This window comes from Hibiscus syriacus, unplaced genomic scaffold (assembly GCF_006381635.1).
Source record: "Hibiscus syriacus cultivar Baekdansim isolate YM2019G1 unplaced genomic scaffold, ASM638163v2 tig00111280_pilon, whole genome shotgun sequence".
NCBI classification, from domain to species: domain Eukaryota; kingdom Viridiplantae; phylum Streptophyta; class Magnoliopsida; order Malvales; family Malvaceae; genus Hibiscus; species Hibiscus syriacus.
Window position 1 is genome coordinate 233,583 of NW_024063046.1, and position 18,005 is coordinate 251,587.

The following is an 18,005-nucleotide window of genomic DNA, read 5'->3' on the forward strand; positions in this document are numbered from 1 at the left end:
GTTTGGTCCCCAAATTCCAACACTACCTAAAATAATCTACCAACTTTGCGATTTTTACAGTTTAATCTTCAATTTCTTTCAAAATATCACTTAAATTCAATATTTTAAAATTTCTAATATTTAGCTCCTAAATTGGGGTGTGACAAGCACCACAACTACAAACTTGGCTTTTTCGGAACCCTAAACCATGACATAAGCACACATCCAACGCTTTTGATCGAAATAACTGATAGGAAACTCGTTGCTGCTGCAGCTACTACGACTGATTTAAGCCGATAGATGAAACTCGAGACTGCTGGAAGGGAAACAGAAGCGTGATAGAGAGTTCGAGATTGATATGTGGGAAAACTTCTTCACATCTTAATCCATTGCTGCTTCCGTTAGAATCCTCAGCTGAGTCTGCGCCTCCATTATCTATGTTGGCAGGCACTTGCATCAATGACACCACTGATTGTTTTATTTCTAATTGGAGTCAATTAACGTTATTGTTGTCCCTACTATTACTGCAGTTATTGCTGTTGTTGTTACTTGTTTTGTTCGTGCTGGAAACCGAACCGAGTGGACGGTGGGTTTGAGGACCGATCCCTCGTCTATACAGCTTCTTTTGATATGAGTGTTCCAGTAGTTCTTCATCTCATTGTTCGTTCTTCCCAATAACCTTGTAGCAATCAAAGACCATCTGAAACAAAAATAGAAGGCTATCTGGTTGAGATTTTAATGTGATTCACTCATATAATCAAGGAAAAAATATGAGAAAAGAACTTACTTATTGGCAAGTAAGCTGTGAAGATTGATGATGAGTTCATCTTCTTCTTCAGTGAAGTTTCCTCTCTTGAGATCAGGCCTCAGGTAGTTTATCTATCTAAGCCTACAACTCTTCCCACATCGAAGCAAACCTGGAAGAATCAGTATATGTTAACCCTAAAAAAAGTTGAAAACGCTTCACTACAAATGAACATATGATGATATGGAAAACGAATAGACCAACTGCTTTGGGAGAGAGATCTCCAACAGCCTTCACCATGAAGTTTGATGTAGTTAATGAGTCGCTCGTCTTCTTCCATTGTCCATGCACCTTTTTTGGTGTGTTCTTTCTCGCAACAAGGAGATCTACCCATGAGGAATATATGGGAAAATGGTGATGAATTGAAAAAAAAAAGTGGGAGGGGAATATAAACTGATTAGATGGCGTGCCTGCAAATGCAGTTGAATTAGGGCCTTTTTTGTTTTGAAGAAGAATGAGAAAAGACCACGTGAAGAAGAAGAAGAAAAGAGCACGTGAATTTTTTAAAATTTTTAATTGCCACGTAATAATTTTGTTAATGGTTAACGGAAGTTAACGGCGGAGGGACTAAAATAAAACGAATCAATAATGTTAGGGACCATTTTCCCTTAATGTTTATGCCCAAAATCAGTCATACCGAAAACATAGGGGACTATAGGTACAGTTTACCCTTAAAAAATTGTTTTACCGTGAATTAGAAAAATATTTGTTTATGGGTTATAAATTTAATTAAATCTAATGTTTATAAATTAATGTAAAACTTATTAGTTTACATAGGGTAAGTAGAACTCATTCCTATATATACATATTGAACAACTTCTACCTAGGGGAAGGAAAGTTTTTACTCCTAATGATATTTTTTTGGTTGCAAAGCGAATGAAAAATGTCACAACCGATTTTCGGCTATACGACTTTTTTAGGAAAATAAATGATTTTTATAAAAAAAAAAAGATGGGAGTCACCACTAATCATTTTTAAGGTGAGATTGAAACACCTAAAACTAGTAGGAAATTTAGTAAAACATTTTATTTTTATAAAAAATACCATTTTTTTGGTCTGCGAAATTAGAAATCAGAAATTAGGTATCAATTAGCACCCCGCAGCGTCCAAAATTGATACCTAATCAATTACCCCATATTTTAAAATTGGAGATTTTGAGTTCAAAATCTTATTTAATTTAAAATCCACTATGTATGCAAAGTTCGAAAAGGATGTCGACTTACCAATATCAATAACAACCACCCCAAGCAAAAGTGAAAGATTTGTTACCAACCCCAATAAATAAACATTACCTTAATGATTTTAGAAAACATGATGAGGGTTTTGAAAAGGATGTTAATTTACTTCGACAATCAACAGTGGTCACCCCTGGGCAAAAGCGGAGGATACAATATTAACATCTAATAAATGAGCATTGCCTTATTTAAAAATCGAAATGCAGTCAAGCAATCGGTTATGGAACCTAATTATACTAAATTAATAAATCAAAGCTTCTCTCAAACTTAAAGTGTCAAATTATGAAATTTAAAAAACATAAGGGAATAAACCTAAAAGTGTAAGCTATAATATTAATCCTAATCACTTTTAGTGAATTATTGAATTGAATAGTCAAAATGGAACCTTGAACATAAACGAAGACCAAATAGAAAATTCTTCTAAATTACAGGACTAAGTGAAATTAAACCTAAAATTGAGGCTCTACAATATTAATCTAGTCAATCTTAACCAATTATTTGATTCGAATAATTAAAATGGAATCTCGAGCAAAAACGAGGATCGAGTAAAAAATTCACCTAATTTAAGGATGAATGTGAAATTAGGCCTAAGATGGAGGCTCTAATATTAATCCTAATTAATTTTAATCAATTATGAAATTATTCATCTAAATTAAAAAAGCTCTAAGGATCAAATCGAAAGGAATCTAAATTCAAAGAATAAATTAAGGATACAAGTGATCTATCAAGTATTAAATTAAAAGGATAAAATAATTAAAGGCAATTAAAATATATAAAATGACTAAATTGAAACAATTTAAAAAATATAATTAAAATTGAAATATTAAATAAATGACTAAAATGAAAGAAATCAGAATATAAAGCTTAAATTAAAACAGTGCAGAAAATTAAAAGCTAGAATTTAAAGGACTGAAATGTAAATACCAGAAATTTAAAGGCATAAATTAAAGGTGTAGAAAATTAAAGGCAAAAAAGTAAATAACAGAAAATAAATCAATCGAATAAATTTAGGAGTTAGGGGTTAATAATTAGAATTTTACCCGAATCATGAATAACACGAATCATACCGTAGGGTGTGTCAACGCGAAGTCGTAGAATAATTCGTATACATTTTATAAAAGTTATAAGTTAGAAGTTAGAAAATTAGCGGGTTAGCGGTTAGAAATTAGCAAAGTTAGCAGTTAAAAAATAGAATTTTACCCGGACAATAAATAATGTGAATCATACCCCAGGGTGGGTCACCACATGGTCGTATTAAAGTTTATATTCGGAATTTAAAAACAGGGATCAAAATGTAATAGAAATAAAAAAGGTAGCCAAATATGAATAAATAGTGACCAAAATGCATAAATTGAAACTATCACATCATATTCATAAATAAAATAAAGACACATAATCGATTAGTGGCTAAAATAGAACAAAATAAAAATCAGTAACTAATTTTAAACAAATGGAAAAGCAAAATAGTGACTAAATTAAAGCAAAGCAAAACAGAGTGTCAAAATCAAAGAAAATAGCAAACAAGGACCTAGTGACTGAAATGGAAGAATTCGGCTAAGATATAGGGACCTAAGTGGGTATTAACCTAAAACTAAGCCTATATATTCATGTTTTAACCATATTTGGCTAAAAAATTAACCCAGCCAATAAAAGCCTTTCCCCTTTCCTTTTTCTGTAACAAAGCTCCCAAACCATACGGTTGGTCACTCCATAAAAGCCTAAGGCTTTCAACGCCGGCCACTACTATGGTGGCCACACTACCCTCCGACCGGAAACCCGAGCAACCAAGGAGCCCGAGCGCCACCAAAAAATGACCTTAAGCCCCACTCTTTTTTTTACCAAACTCTCCTCCCCGACCCAAACCTCTAAGAACCGAGACCCCCCTAAGCTTCCGATGTGCAAGCCGACGACCTAGACTCCACCAAAGGACGCGAATGGCGAGGGTAAGTCACTTTCCTCCTTTATTATGTTTTTTTCTTTACCCACATGCATCAACAAAAAAAACGAAAATGAAGAAACCTAGAATACCTTTCGAATGATGTTGCTTTTTGATTTTTTTTCTACGGGAAAAATTTACAATGGGGATTTTGATGGGTCTTATATTTCCCTTTACAAGTGAAAAACAAAAAAAAAGAGATTTTGCTGATTTGTGTCCTTTCTTTTGTCTTGCATGGCTGATTTGGCACTGAGGGGCTGTTGTGGCTTGGAGGGACCACTGTTGGGCTGATTTGGTCCACTGGTCGCAACATGGCTACTAAATGGGGCACGCTTGTTGCCGACGTGGGGAGTTGTTCATGTGACTGCCGTACGTGGTCACTGACGCGAGCTGCTTGGAACCGTTCGGGACCACTGCTGGGTCGATGATGAGGTGGCGCGGAGCAAAGGTCACGGGTTGCTGCACGCTTATGTCGTTGGGGTTACATGTGGGAGCCAAAAGGTCATGGTTGGCAGCGGCTAGGATTAAACGAATCAATAAGGGTTTTTGGTTACCCTAAATATGTGGGCTCGTTGGGCTTGATGTAAATTTAATGGGCTGCTGGTTATGAGTCTATGGCTATTTGGGGCTGAATGTTTTTGTAAAAATGGACATTTATTTTGGATTTTTGATATTATTTGGTATTTTGGTTGCAAGTAATAACATGCTATAATTTGGACTTTAAACACCTAAAATGAATAGATGGTTACTTAAGGGTTTACAAACACTATATGTTGGAAATTTCTCAAAGCCCGTTGATCCATTGCAAATATTCCATAAACTAATTTTCATTTCCACCGCCACTGCCACTTGAATTAATTTGATCTCAAAATCCGAACTTAAAAATCAATTCGATCTCGAAATCCAAACATTTTTAAGTTGATTCTCGATTTCCTTCAATCTGTCTCGAAATGTTCAGACAAAATTCAAGTATTACAATGTTATTTTATCCGGATGACGAGTGGTGGCACGTGACATATTATACCGTATAATAATATAAAGGCTTTTAATAAAATAAATGTATGAGCATATATAATTTAGTTTATGTAGTATATAAGGATATAGTTTGCATGTTGAGTATCATAGCAATATAGTTTAGTGAGTATATAGTTTTCATTAAAGATCATGTATCATGTCATATTATATAGCTCATTAGATTGTTACATGTTACATAGTTCATTAGGTCATTGCATATTATATGTTATGTAGTTCATTAGGTAGTTGCATATATATTGCGAAAAAGATAAGCAGTAGAGGGTTCGGGTAGTAGGTTATACATTTCAGCACCTGAAAATGAAAGATGATGAGAAGAAAACAAATGCCTGCAAGAGTATATCTAAAGAAAAAAAGCCTACAAGAAATACAGCAAATGGAAGTCCAACAATCTACACGTTTCCTATTTAAATAATCGAATTATCCAGGAAGATTAGCTCGTATGATAAACCCACAGCATAACATATCAGTACAGACAAGGTTCCTGCATGTTCCATTGCGGAAATCATGAAATACCCTGTTACGATGGTCTTGTAGCATCTTTGCATGTATATAAAAGCAAGAATAGCCAAGTTCTGTAATTTTCTTGGCCAACAACTCCACTCGATTTACCGAGTTGCAGAAAATGATTGATTGGTTTATTTGCAGCTGTATATAAATATATTCACATACCATGAAAACAAAAGGAAAAGAGAGAAGATTAGATAAGAAGTTTATTCAAGGGAAAACCTTAGGGAAAAGAGTATTTAAGCAGTGGACTTTCTGCCTTTCTTCCACAAAAGCATAATATTGTGTAATACCCTTTAGGGCAAGTTCATCCATTAGATTAATAATATAAGGTTTTTGTAGATATCTGTCTTTAAAGTCCTTAACTGTAACTGGATATGTGGCTGAAAACATCAAAATTTGGCGATTTGCTGTCTGAAAACAAATCAGCTGCTCTACAGAAGGTTGAAACTCAGGAGACACTGAGACAGAAGTATATCTGCCTGAAAGAAACCAAAACACATAACATCAAACTGTGCAGATGAAAAAATTAAAACAAGTACACTACAAGACAATCAAATACCTTCCATTTTACAGAAACCTCTAAGAATTATTATGCTGATGACTCAACTTAATTCTAGTTGAAGATATAATATAAGAGAAGATATAATATAATATAAAAAGAATAAAAAATTCAGTGTAGTAATATTAGAACTAAAGATAGAAGTGCTCAATCTTTACAGAAAAATAGACATGGGGACTCGGGGATCTAATGAAATTAGTACGCGCAAAAATAAATAAAATAAAGAGAAAATCGCCTCAGTGACAAAAAATGCCTTATAATATACGATTTTAACCAACTTATTTTGGATTTGCCAAAATGACCAACAAAATCGCAATGCGAAATAAAAATCGCAACGCGATCCCCAGAATCGCAAATCAGTTTCCAGAATCGCAACGCGATTCTTACTATCGCAACGAGTATCCGTAAAAATCGCAACGCGTATCCGTAAATCGCAACGACAATACGTAAAATCGCAATGCGTATCCGTAAATCGCAACGAGAATACGTAAATCGCAACGCGATTCTGAATATCGCAACGAGAATCCGTAAAATCGCAACGCGTATCCGTAAATCGCAACGACAATACGTAAAATCGCAACGCGTATCCGTAAATCGCAACACGATTTTTAAAGCGCCATTAGAATCGCTACGCGTATTTTATTTTCAAATTCCAAACACGAATATTAATTATCGGAACACTGAACCGTCCACAATATATCACGTAATCGCAGCTCATAACCTAAAACCTAAAATCACAACTCAGCCCCATCTCCATCTCTCACTCTCTACGGCGAAATCCGTCCCCATCTCCGAAGATTTCCGTCCCCATCTCCGGCGAAATCCCTCACAACCATTCACGGTCAGAAATCCCTCACAATCATTCAGAAATGGAAAATCAACCTCCGAGGGTTAGTTTTTTTAATTATTTTTATTTTGAAAATTTTGCATTATTTTAGGTTTTTCATATTGAAACTGATGATAAGTTTACTGGTAATTTCAATAATAGATTAACCATTTCACTTAGATTTCTTATTAAATTCATTCGATTGCTGCCAATACTGCTAAACTGTTTAGTCTTTAACCCTGTGAAGTTAGTATTTGTCTTTGTTTTGTCTTTTGGTTGAAGTAATGCAATCCATTCAAGTTTCAATCTGCAGAAGAATCGCAACGAGATAATCGCAACGCGAAATGAAAATCGCAACGAGAGAATCGCAACGCGAAACCAAAATCGCATTGCGATTTTCATTTCGCGTTGCGATTCTCTCGTTGCGATTTTCATTTCCGCATTGCGATAGTCATTCTCTCGTTGCGATTTTCATTTCAACCAAAAGACAAAACAGTGTTGCAAATTTTAGTTTCAAGAATAAACTACTACTCTTTATGTTTATTGTTTTTGGTATATCTTCACAGTGTAGTTTTTGGTATATCTAACTTGGTATGTTTATTTTTTTTGTAGAAATTTTTTTCGGCTTCATTGACATTAAGGAATAAAGTTAGCCTAGCCACTACAATTGCTTCGAAGCTTTCACCTGCACAAAGAAAATTGTTTGAGGAAACCTGCTTCGGGCCATGGCTGAGAGTACAGCATCCAGGTGGAGATGCTAATTTGACCCATTTGTGGCTTCAGACCATGACTAGCGATCTACCCGACAGTATACAACGTGGTGAGGAAGAGATATGGTTTCATTTTCCACCGGCGTATACTTGTTTTGGGCGGAAGGAGTTCTGCTTAATCACTGGTCTATGATTCGGACACGATGATGTAGGCCGGTACACTCGTCATATCGCCCGCCCATCATGGTTATCCCGGGTTTTTCCTGATGAGTCAATGGAGAAGCCGAACTTACACGTTGACGACCTGAAGAAATTGTTTAATAAGAATGATGGATTTACTCTGATGGATGACGTCGATGTTGTCTGAGTATGCCTTCTAGTACTTTTGTATGCCGGCTTTTTAGGCAGAGAGGCCAGACAACCTATTCCTCCGGAGCTAATATTATTGGTAGAGGACCTAAATGCATGGAATCTGTTTCCGTGGGGTTCGTATATATGGAAAGCTACCTGGACTAAGTTGTCGTCTGCTTTTGATGACTGCAAAAGTTTGCGTGGCGATGGGTCGAAATACACTTTGTCAGGCTTTGTTTGGGCCTTTAAGGTAAGAATTTCTATATAATGTTTCCAAAATTATAATTAATTATTTAACAATTACTAATGTTTGTTATTATATTGTTTGTAGATTTGGATATTCGAGGCTTTCCCCAGCATGCAGACATATGCATTAAAAACTTCAAATGATATTCCTAGGGCTATTTCCTGGAAGAGGAAACATCTGTTGGATTGGGAAGACTTAATACCATATGCGACAATAAATAATGTAAGTTAACACAAATACTTTCATATATAAACAATTTATTAATAGTAGACGTTTAACTTTGTTTGAGTTTTTATATTGTTAGGAGGCCAACACTCCATTACAGAGACTGACACCCACGGAGGATGAGCTTGCCACTGATTGGTGGCAAGCTAGTCAGCGTTTTTTTGATGGCACGGATGATGAGCAGCCTCCACTTCCTCCACTTCGAGAGCCATCACCTCACCCAGAGCCATCACCTGATCGACTCGACTATACACCTCTAGAACGAGAGCCATCACCTATCCCGTCACATCATCGAGCCTCTTCTCCACCATCACCTCATGATAGGCGACCGGCAAAGATTCCACGACTTCTATCTCCCTGTTCTCCACCTCCACGGGATGAGTCAAGGGAGTTACGTGATGAGGTCAATGCCTTGCGTGAGGAGATCGGTACTCTACGCGATAACGATGGTGCATGGCGTGTGGAGGTGTCTACTTTACGTGGTGAGGTTGTCGCTCTACGTGAGATGGTAGTATCGTTGTAGAATGAGGTTCATACTCTATGCAACGAGGTAAGTTTAAGATTTTCCATATTTAACTTGATGATAAATTTACTCGTAATTTCACTTAGATTAACCATTTCACTTAGATTGCTTAGTAAATTTATTCGGTTGCTGCCAATACTGCTAAACTGTGTATTCTTTAACACTGTGAAATAGTATTTGTCTTTGTTTTGTCTTTTGGTTGAAAGTAAATTTGTTAGGTTGCTGCCAATTCTGCTAAACTGTGTATTCTTTAATACTCTGAAGTTAGTATTTGTCTTTGTCTATTGGTTGAAGTAATGCAATCCATTCAAGTTTCAATTTGCAGAAGAAGAAATAGTTTACTTTCGCAACACGAAACTTAAAATCGCAACGTGAAAAATGACTATCGCAACACGAAACTTGAATGGATTGCATTACTTCAACCAATAGACAAAGACAAATACTAACTTGACAGTGTTGCAAGTTTGAAACATATTTGTCTTTGTTATCTGATGCATTTTGTGAACTATGATAGAATAATGACTTGGGTGAATACAATGCAAGTTTGAAACATATTTGTCTTTGTTTTCACTGTTTAAATATCATGTCTGTTTATTTACTGATTTTTGTATTTAATTATTTAGCGGCCCGATAAGGTGGATGCTTTACGTCGGGTTTTTCTTGCACGACGGAGTTCATGCATCAGACGGCGTGCACGTGCTATTAAGTCTCCGTACACCCTAATAGTGCGAAGACACCGCAAGAAGAAGCCCGACTCGCCTGTCATCCCTCAAGAGTCCACTCCTATCATTGAAGAGGCCCCTATCATTCCTCGAGAGTCCCCTCCCACCGTTCAAGAGGCCACTATCATCATTGAAGAGGTCCCTCCCACCATTCAAGAGCCTGATTCACATGGCGTCATATGTAAGATTCTTGAGAAACCCTCTGACGTGCCGGACATGATGGATGAGAGTTGGCTCTCGTATAAGTTACCGGCCAGTACCATTCCGGTATCTGAAGTGGAGAGGAGACAACTACCGGACACAATTCTGGATAACACCCTTTGGCCTAAGACCGCAGTTGATTTTTATCTACATGAGCGGAGCCAGGGGTGTTTCACTGACATATGCAAGCTCACCGATGATATCTATTTGTTGCTTGATCGGTCTTGGTGGGGCGTATTATTAGGGGTCGAAGACAATGGCTATTTCGATGGGGGGTAAGTCTTATATTTTTCTTATATTTCAATTTGATTATTTTTTTTTAAATTTATGTAAGTCACTAATATATGTCTTTTTTTGTAAAACAGCATATCGATGCGTGGGTGACACGTCTTATAATAATTAGGAAACTTAAGAAAAATAAAATAAATACACGATATACAATTATGCCGACGTCTTTTAACACCGTTCACTTGAAGAATCAACGAGATGAATCATTTGCGTTGGGCAATGGACAAGCTAAACTTTATCCTGCATGGTGGGAGGTCGATAAGGTTAGTATTTATTTTAGATTGAGTTTAAAGGTATTCATAAATAAGTGCGCAAATGAATGAATTATTACTTATGATTGCAGGTGTTTATCCCTGTTTTGGAACGTAAACATTGGCTTCTCGTCGAGCTTCAGCTCCCATCCCTTAAGACAATAGTATATGACAGCCTGATAAATTACATATCATTGGCTGATTTAAGAGATATTATTAAGGGATAGAGCTCTCATTTGGCTAAATTCTTGGATGCGATAAATTATTGGACTCGTTCTGGAAACAAGAAGCCAAAGAAGCTCAATATTACAGTTATCAGAGACAAGACCGCGCCACAACAAACGGAAGGAGCCAGAGGGGATTGTGGTCCTCTCGTATGCTTGGCGTTGGAGCGTTTGACGACAGGAAATATAAAGTATCTACCTCCCACCGATAGAGATAGAGCTGCAGTAGGCTTGTGGTTTCGGCATTATATGGCTAGATCGATATATACGAGACGCTGCCTACCTGCATCCGCGTTATAAAAATGTCCATAAACAATTGGTAAGTTTATAGGCTTTTGGTTTGAAAATGTTTGGTTAAGTACCTAGAATTCAATAATTTGTTGTTTGTAGGTTTTAGATGTGTAGAAAGTGTTGTTTGAGCAAATGTTTGGTTTCTGCATGTTAATCTCAGAAGTGAGCTGCGTGAAAATGATGTATGGCTACAAAAGTTGATTCAATAGTAGATGAGGAAATAATAAGAATTATTTCATATTTTTTGATTGTTTAATTGATTTGTAAAAGATGATTTGTAAAAATTGATTTGTTTAATTGATGTGAACATAATTCTTATTTGTGCTTGTTTAATTGATTGAAATGTAATGGTTGATTTTGTTGATTTCAATCTGCATTATGTTGAAGGCAAAAATGACTATCGCAATGCGAAATGAAAATCGCAATGCGAAATGAAAATCGCAATGCGAAATGAAAATTGCAACGACAAAATCGCAACGCGAAACTAAATTCGCGTTGCGATTTTAATTTCGCATTGCGATTCCCTCGTTGCGATTTTCATTTCGCATTGCGATTCTCTCGTTGCGATTTTCATTTCGCATTGCGATAGTCATTTCCGCGTTGCGATATTCATATTCGCGTTGCGATTTTCACGCTGCGATTTTCATTTCGCATTGCGATTCTCTCGTTGCGATTGTAATTTCTGCGTTGCGATAGTCATTAAGATGATTGCGAACGTCATTTCCGTGCTGCGATAGTCAAATGAATGCCTAATAAGTGATAACAACTGAATAACAAGTAAGAGTTGGTTAAGTCAAAATGGTTGGCCTGAGTCATTAATTCAATTGAAAATGTTAAAAGTTCACACATAAAATCCACATAATACAACGTTTGCATTTAAAAATCACCTAAGTTAACAGTCCCAAAAGGTGAAGCCAGTTGTGATTGGGATTTTAAAGATGATTGCCTTTTGCTTGACACCATATGAGCTTTGGATTTTGATGAGGATCCATATTTTGGTAGAGGAAAAGATGATTGTGATGGCACTGGTGATCCATATGTCAACCTTGTATGACCACTTTCCTTGCACCGACTACATGTCGATCTCTTCTTCTCTTCACCCTTAGACAGTATACGATCGTGACTTTTTGGTCGGCCAGGTAGCCTTCTGTCCATGGCTGGTGGTAAAACTGTTTGTAAGTCATCTGGTATGTCCCACTCAGAAGGATGTGGAATAGGGTAGACAATCTCGGCATAAGTCTGTCGATAAACTTCTGTAGTGTAGCAATCCATAGCGTATGCGCTTGAATCATCTTGGTTTAGATGAAGAGCAACTTTTATAACATGGCCACACGGATAACCAGATGTTTGCCATTTCATACAACTACACGTCTTTGCATTTAGATCGACCAGCCCATTTAAGTTATTATCCATAACTTGAAACAAAGTGTTTGAACACGGTTCAACTCTCCATGACGTTGACTTCACAACACGTTTCGTTATCTTTTTTTCAGTCCATGATGTAACACGATGTTCCAATGTTCCTGTAAATTTAAATAAACAATACTTAGTAAAATATATGATAAGTTACGATTTTAAAGAAATAATTACCTGCATGGTTTCTTTTCTTGTAGTACCACTGTTGAATAGAGGCTCGAAAAAACTCCATTAACATAGTAATAGGTAATTTCCGGGAATGACGACTTAGAGCGTTGATTGATTCTGCACTATTAGACGTCATGAAACCATATCTTGCTCCAAGTTGATGTACTCTTGATCATCTTTCAAACCCGACATCTTCTAGTGTTTTAGCACACTGAGGTAAAACACGTCTTAAACAGTTTATATGCTTATTAAAATCCACTTCCCGATAAGCTTTTACAGCCTTTCAGTATGTCCATTTGTGATTTTTTATACCAGCAGACCTTGATTTTAGATTTCTATACAAAATGAACACCACAAAGTCCATGAAAAGCATCTGGGAAACACCTTCTAACAGCTTTGTCAATCCGTAAGCTATTGGCAATATCTCATTGTTAGCATCCATGCCTACTGCTAATAAGTTTACTCCAAGGTATCGACCTTTCAAATGTGCTCCGTCAACTATAATAACTGGGCGCATGCAAGTAATAAACGAACGAATCTACAAAATAATATACATAAGAAATATAATCATTTAAATGTGAAATGCATGTAACTAACAAAAATGAGTCAACAAAATTATATTGATTTACTAACCGCAGCACCAATGGCGATAAAACAGCAACTCAAAGCTTCCATCTCTATCTGTTTTGATATGAGTTACCGACCTAGGATTTTTCAGCTTTAAATTGTGACAATAAGCCGGCAGTTGGGCAAACGATGCTTCTGGCGACCCCCTCAACAATTCCAAGGCATAACATTTAGCTCTCCAAGCTTGAGAATATGAGATACTAATCTTGAACCGAGCATTCATGTCAGTCATAATTTCATGTCCCCGATATACTCTGCCATTCAAAAACATTAACTCAGCCAGAAAACCACCCAACACCTTTTTGTTTGCCTGTCTATGGTTAGGAAAAACTTGGGTTCTTGAACATGTATGTTTATCAATAAAAGTCCTAACTTGAAACACTTCGCAATCTTTTATCCTCTTTGCAATCATACGCCATGTACAGTTTTTGTCAATCATACACCTTGTTTCGAAACGATCTTTGCTTGATTTGTTAACTTTTAGTTGATAGCCATCTTCCACACATTTTGTATACAAAGCTATCTTCAAGTCTTCCTTTGTATCAAAACAATCATCTTTCTTGATACGAATAACTTTTGTGTAACAATCAATTGCGTTATTTACCAACTCTTCTTCCGGTATCTGAAGTAATTCTGGCATATTCCAGTTATACTCCCATGGCATTTTCTTCTTTTTCTTTTCTTCGGGGAATTCTTCTCCTTCTGTTTCTTCTTCAGGGTTATATGAATTACAGAATGGATGTTCAACATGTTCATTCACATTCGTAACTTCCTGCTCATTATCATCAACAACATCTTCTTCGGCAACGCCTGTTTCATCATCAAAATTCGGGTATTGACCAATATCAAAATCATTACACGCCGGGTTTGATTCTTCTTCTGAAACATCATCAAAATCCGAGTATTGACCAAGATCAAAGTCCGGGTATTGACCAAGATCAAATTTCGAATACTGACTAGTACTCACAGTTTTTTCTGTTGGCTCATCATCGTCTAACTGGTCAATACGAAAACCGAAATTTGGTGCTGAAAGTTGATTGGGATTTGGATTAGGGAAAGGTTGTAGGTTTTGAGATTGTGTTTGATATTGTGTTTGGTATTGGGAATGTGGTGAAACAAAAATTTCTTGGTTATGAAATTGTGGTGGAACCATTAAATTTTGAGGTTGATAACAACGTTGTACATTGTGAGCACCATAAACTGGGGCTGAAGAACTTAGTTGATTACTACCCGTTACTGACCCAACTTCACTACTTCTAGGTTCAACAACATACAATGTAACATCATCTTGCGAAACTCTAATGTAAGCAATGAATCGTTCAACATCTTCATTGTCGGATAACAAATAAACTTTACCTTTTCTCTGATAAGATAACCTAAATCCACTTAGGGGCTCTAAATTCAATTTCTTTGAAACACGTAACATTAGAGTTTCATAAGTTAACTTTTGTAAAGACAGTTTTAGTTGAAGATTCATAGGTAAAGGCATATATTGTAAAACACCATGAACATTCTCCCATGACCCTCCAAAACACAAATCTATCCAAACATGATCAACATTAGATGATTTCATGGTTGTAAATTAATTTACTAAACAGACGAGTTGCGAAACTAAAACCTGTTGTCGGATGGGGAAGGATGTCGTTGGATATAGGAACGGATGTCGCCGGAGAGAGTGATAGATGGAGATGGAATGAGTTGCGATTTAGGGATTTAGTTTATGATTTGCTGCTGTTGCATAGTTATATACCCAAAATTTCAGTGTTGCGATTTACAGATTCTCGTTGTGATTTACGGATTATCGTTGCGATTTACGAATTATCGTTGCGATTTACAGATTCTCGTTGCGATTTTACGTATTCTCGTTACGATTTACGGCTACGCATTGCGATTAACGTATTCTCGTTGCGATATTCAGAATCGCGTTGCGATTTACGTATTCTCATTGCGATTTACGGATACGCGTTGCGATTTTACGTATTGTCGTTGTGATTTACAGATACGCGTTGCGATTTTTACGGATACTCGTTGCGATAGTAAGAATCGCGTTGCGATTTTCATATTCGCGTTGCGATTCTGGAAAATCGCAATGCGAATTTGTACTATCGCATTGCGATTTTCCAGAATCGTGTTGTGATTCTGGAAACTGATTTGCGATTCTGGGGATCGCGTTGCGATTTTTATTTCGCATTGCGATTTTGTTGGTCATTTTGGCAAATCCAAAAAAAGTTGGTTAAAATCGTATATTATAAGGCATTTTTGGTCACAGAGGTGATTTTCTCTAAAATAAATGCAGCCGCAACCAGCTTCACTAACTTCACATAGTATATCAGTTAAATTTTCCAAAGAAAGATAGAATAATGGGTTCGGTAAAGATTGAGCATTTTATCTTTAGTTTCTCATATTACTACACTGAATAAGTATTAGGAATTATATTTAAATTCCTTAACCTAAAAATCCCAAAACTAATGCAAGAACTTGGACCATTGGATAGAATACAGTAAACCGTTGTGAAGAGAACAAGGTGCACACTAAGCACTAAAACTACTATATTGCAGTAAATAAATGTATTGTGTGTTTTGTTTGTCTTGTACATATAGAATAAGATTACGCCATATATTCTAATAAAAAATCTTAAACTCTGTTCCAGTGTGTCAAACAAACCATGCAATTTTTTTAATTTGCTGAACAACTTCTGTACGCACCAATTTTATTTTTACCCAAAAAAAATATATTACAAAAATTATTTTAAAATGCGAAAAGCCCATACCCTGCTGCCCAAGCACCACCCACGAGCAGACAAAGGTCAACTCCCCATCCAGTCACCCATGCCTTGCTGTTCCACGAGCACACAAACCGGGGTTGTTGCCCATCCTCCACCGAACAATCCCATTCCCTGCCCATACCTTGCTGCCAAATACACATCTACCAACAAGCAATTATTTTTATTATCTTTACATATGTAATGGGTATAAAACCCAATCAAACCAACAATGTAAAGGGGATTTTTTTCGGAGAAATCAAACAAAGAAAACTAGAAGCTTTTACAGTCATGAAATTTTATTAAGGTATTCGAATGTTTTTTTTTCCTTTCGTTTAATGAACTCTCTATGCTATTTCTAGAAAAACAAAAATAAAATAAAATAACGATTTAGGAGAGAGTTTACCTTGCCCGGTCGGTTGAGTCCCGCCGTCGGGGTGTCTTCGTTGTGAAAGGAGAGCGTCGGAGACCCTTTTGGCCGTTTAGGGTCGTGGTCTTAGTCTCGGTTTAGGGGTGGTCTAGGGCCGAATCTGGCGAGATGTGAGTGCGTGTGACTAACACCAGCGTAGGAGGGCCACCACCGGCGTGTGGTGGCCGAGCTTTGTCTTGGTTTCGGCGTGCAACGTCGTTTGAAGTGAGGAAGAAAATGGAGAAGGGGACAGGGCTGCTTTCGTGCAGAAATGATTCTAGGAAGGGGAAGAAATTGATATTTAAGGATTTTTGGGTAAATCACAGTAAGGTCCCTATACCTTTAGTGTGTTTTGCCTTTTGGTCACTAGTTTAGGGTTAAATCACCCTTTTGGTCCTTTATGTTTAAGGTGATTTGTGTTTCAGTAACATTTTAGGGTTAATCGTACATTAGGTCCCTTCAAGTTTAGCGTCTTTTGTGTTTTGGTCCCCAATTCTGTTTATTTTCAAGGTTTTGCGGATTGAATGTATGATTTTACATTATTTTAATTTAGTCCTCTGATTGGATGTATTATTTTTATTCGAATTTGGCTACTGATATTTATGTTATTCCATTTTAGTCCTAAATTTATCGTTTTATTACGATTATGGTGTTTCTATTGTGATGTTTTCTTGTTTCATGCTATAATATTTGTTTTATTAATGTTTAGGATACCCATGTTACTTTATAATTATTTTGTCAATATGTTATGAGTGATTCATATGTATATTGTTTATTTGTATCATTAAAGTGTTTTATGTTTTAAATATATATTTTACTTGTATTATGTTACTTTATTATGTACATAGGATTGTATGTAGAGCATGGTGTAAATATTTTTTTTATTTTTGTTATATTTTAGAATAAATATTATGTTTTATGTTTAATATAATATTTAGAAAATATGTACCTATTTATAAAGTATAATAAAGTTAAAAATAGTCTTAAAATTGTTTTTTAGTTCATATGTGTATTTATATTTCTTTAAATGCCTCAATGAACCATATTTTATTTTTGTTTAAGAGCCTCATTAGCATAACTTAATTGATTACATAATTGGATTAAGGGCAATATTTATGTATTTTAAAATATTAATAAGGGACAAGCTCAAGACAACTAAATGTCATTTTTCGATATTTTAAGATAAATAAATATCCCACTAGAAAAACCTAAAATTTGATTGCATTTAAAATTAATTATTTTTTAAGGGAAAAGGAAATATTCATTATTTTAAACTTATTGAGACAATTCATCTAATTTTATTAGGGATTAAGTCTCGGTATTTTTAAATAATTGAATATCATTTATCTTTTCTAATAATATAATTAGGATTAATATGTTTAATTTCTTTCTTTGGTAGAATAAAAATTATTTTAATATTAAATTCTTAGGAAAAATTATTATATTTTTTTATTTCAGTTGGAAAGAGAAATATTTGTCCTAAAGTATTTTAGAGAATATTTTCTATACAATTGGAAATTTTGGAATATTTTCTATTTTTCTTAGATTTTTTTGGTACTATATTGTATGGTTGAATTCGGAATAATGGAATCGCAATTTAAATATGTATTCGAATTCTTAGATTTCTACTATTTAGAGACAATATATAATTGATGAGTACCAATTTTGGGCGTTGTGGGGGTGTTTATCCTTCCCTACACGTAATTGAC

General features: G+C 35.7%; 1 pseudogene; it reads right to left on the minus strand.

Annotated features, from left to right (window-relative positions):
• Positions 1-322: 322 nt before the first annotated feature.
• Positions 323-1,141, minus strand: LOC120157943 (annotated as a pseudogene).
• Between the last annotated feature and the right edge of the window lie 16,864 nt (positions 1,142-18,005).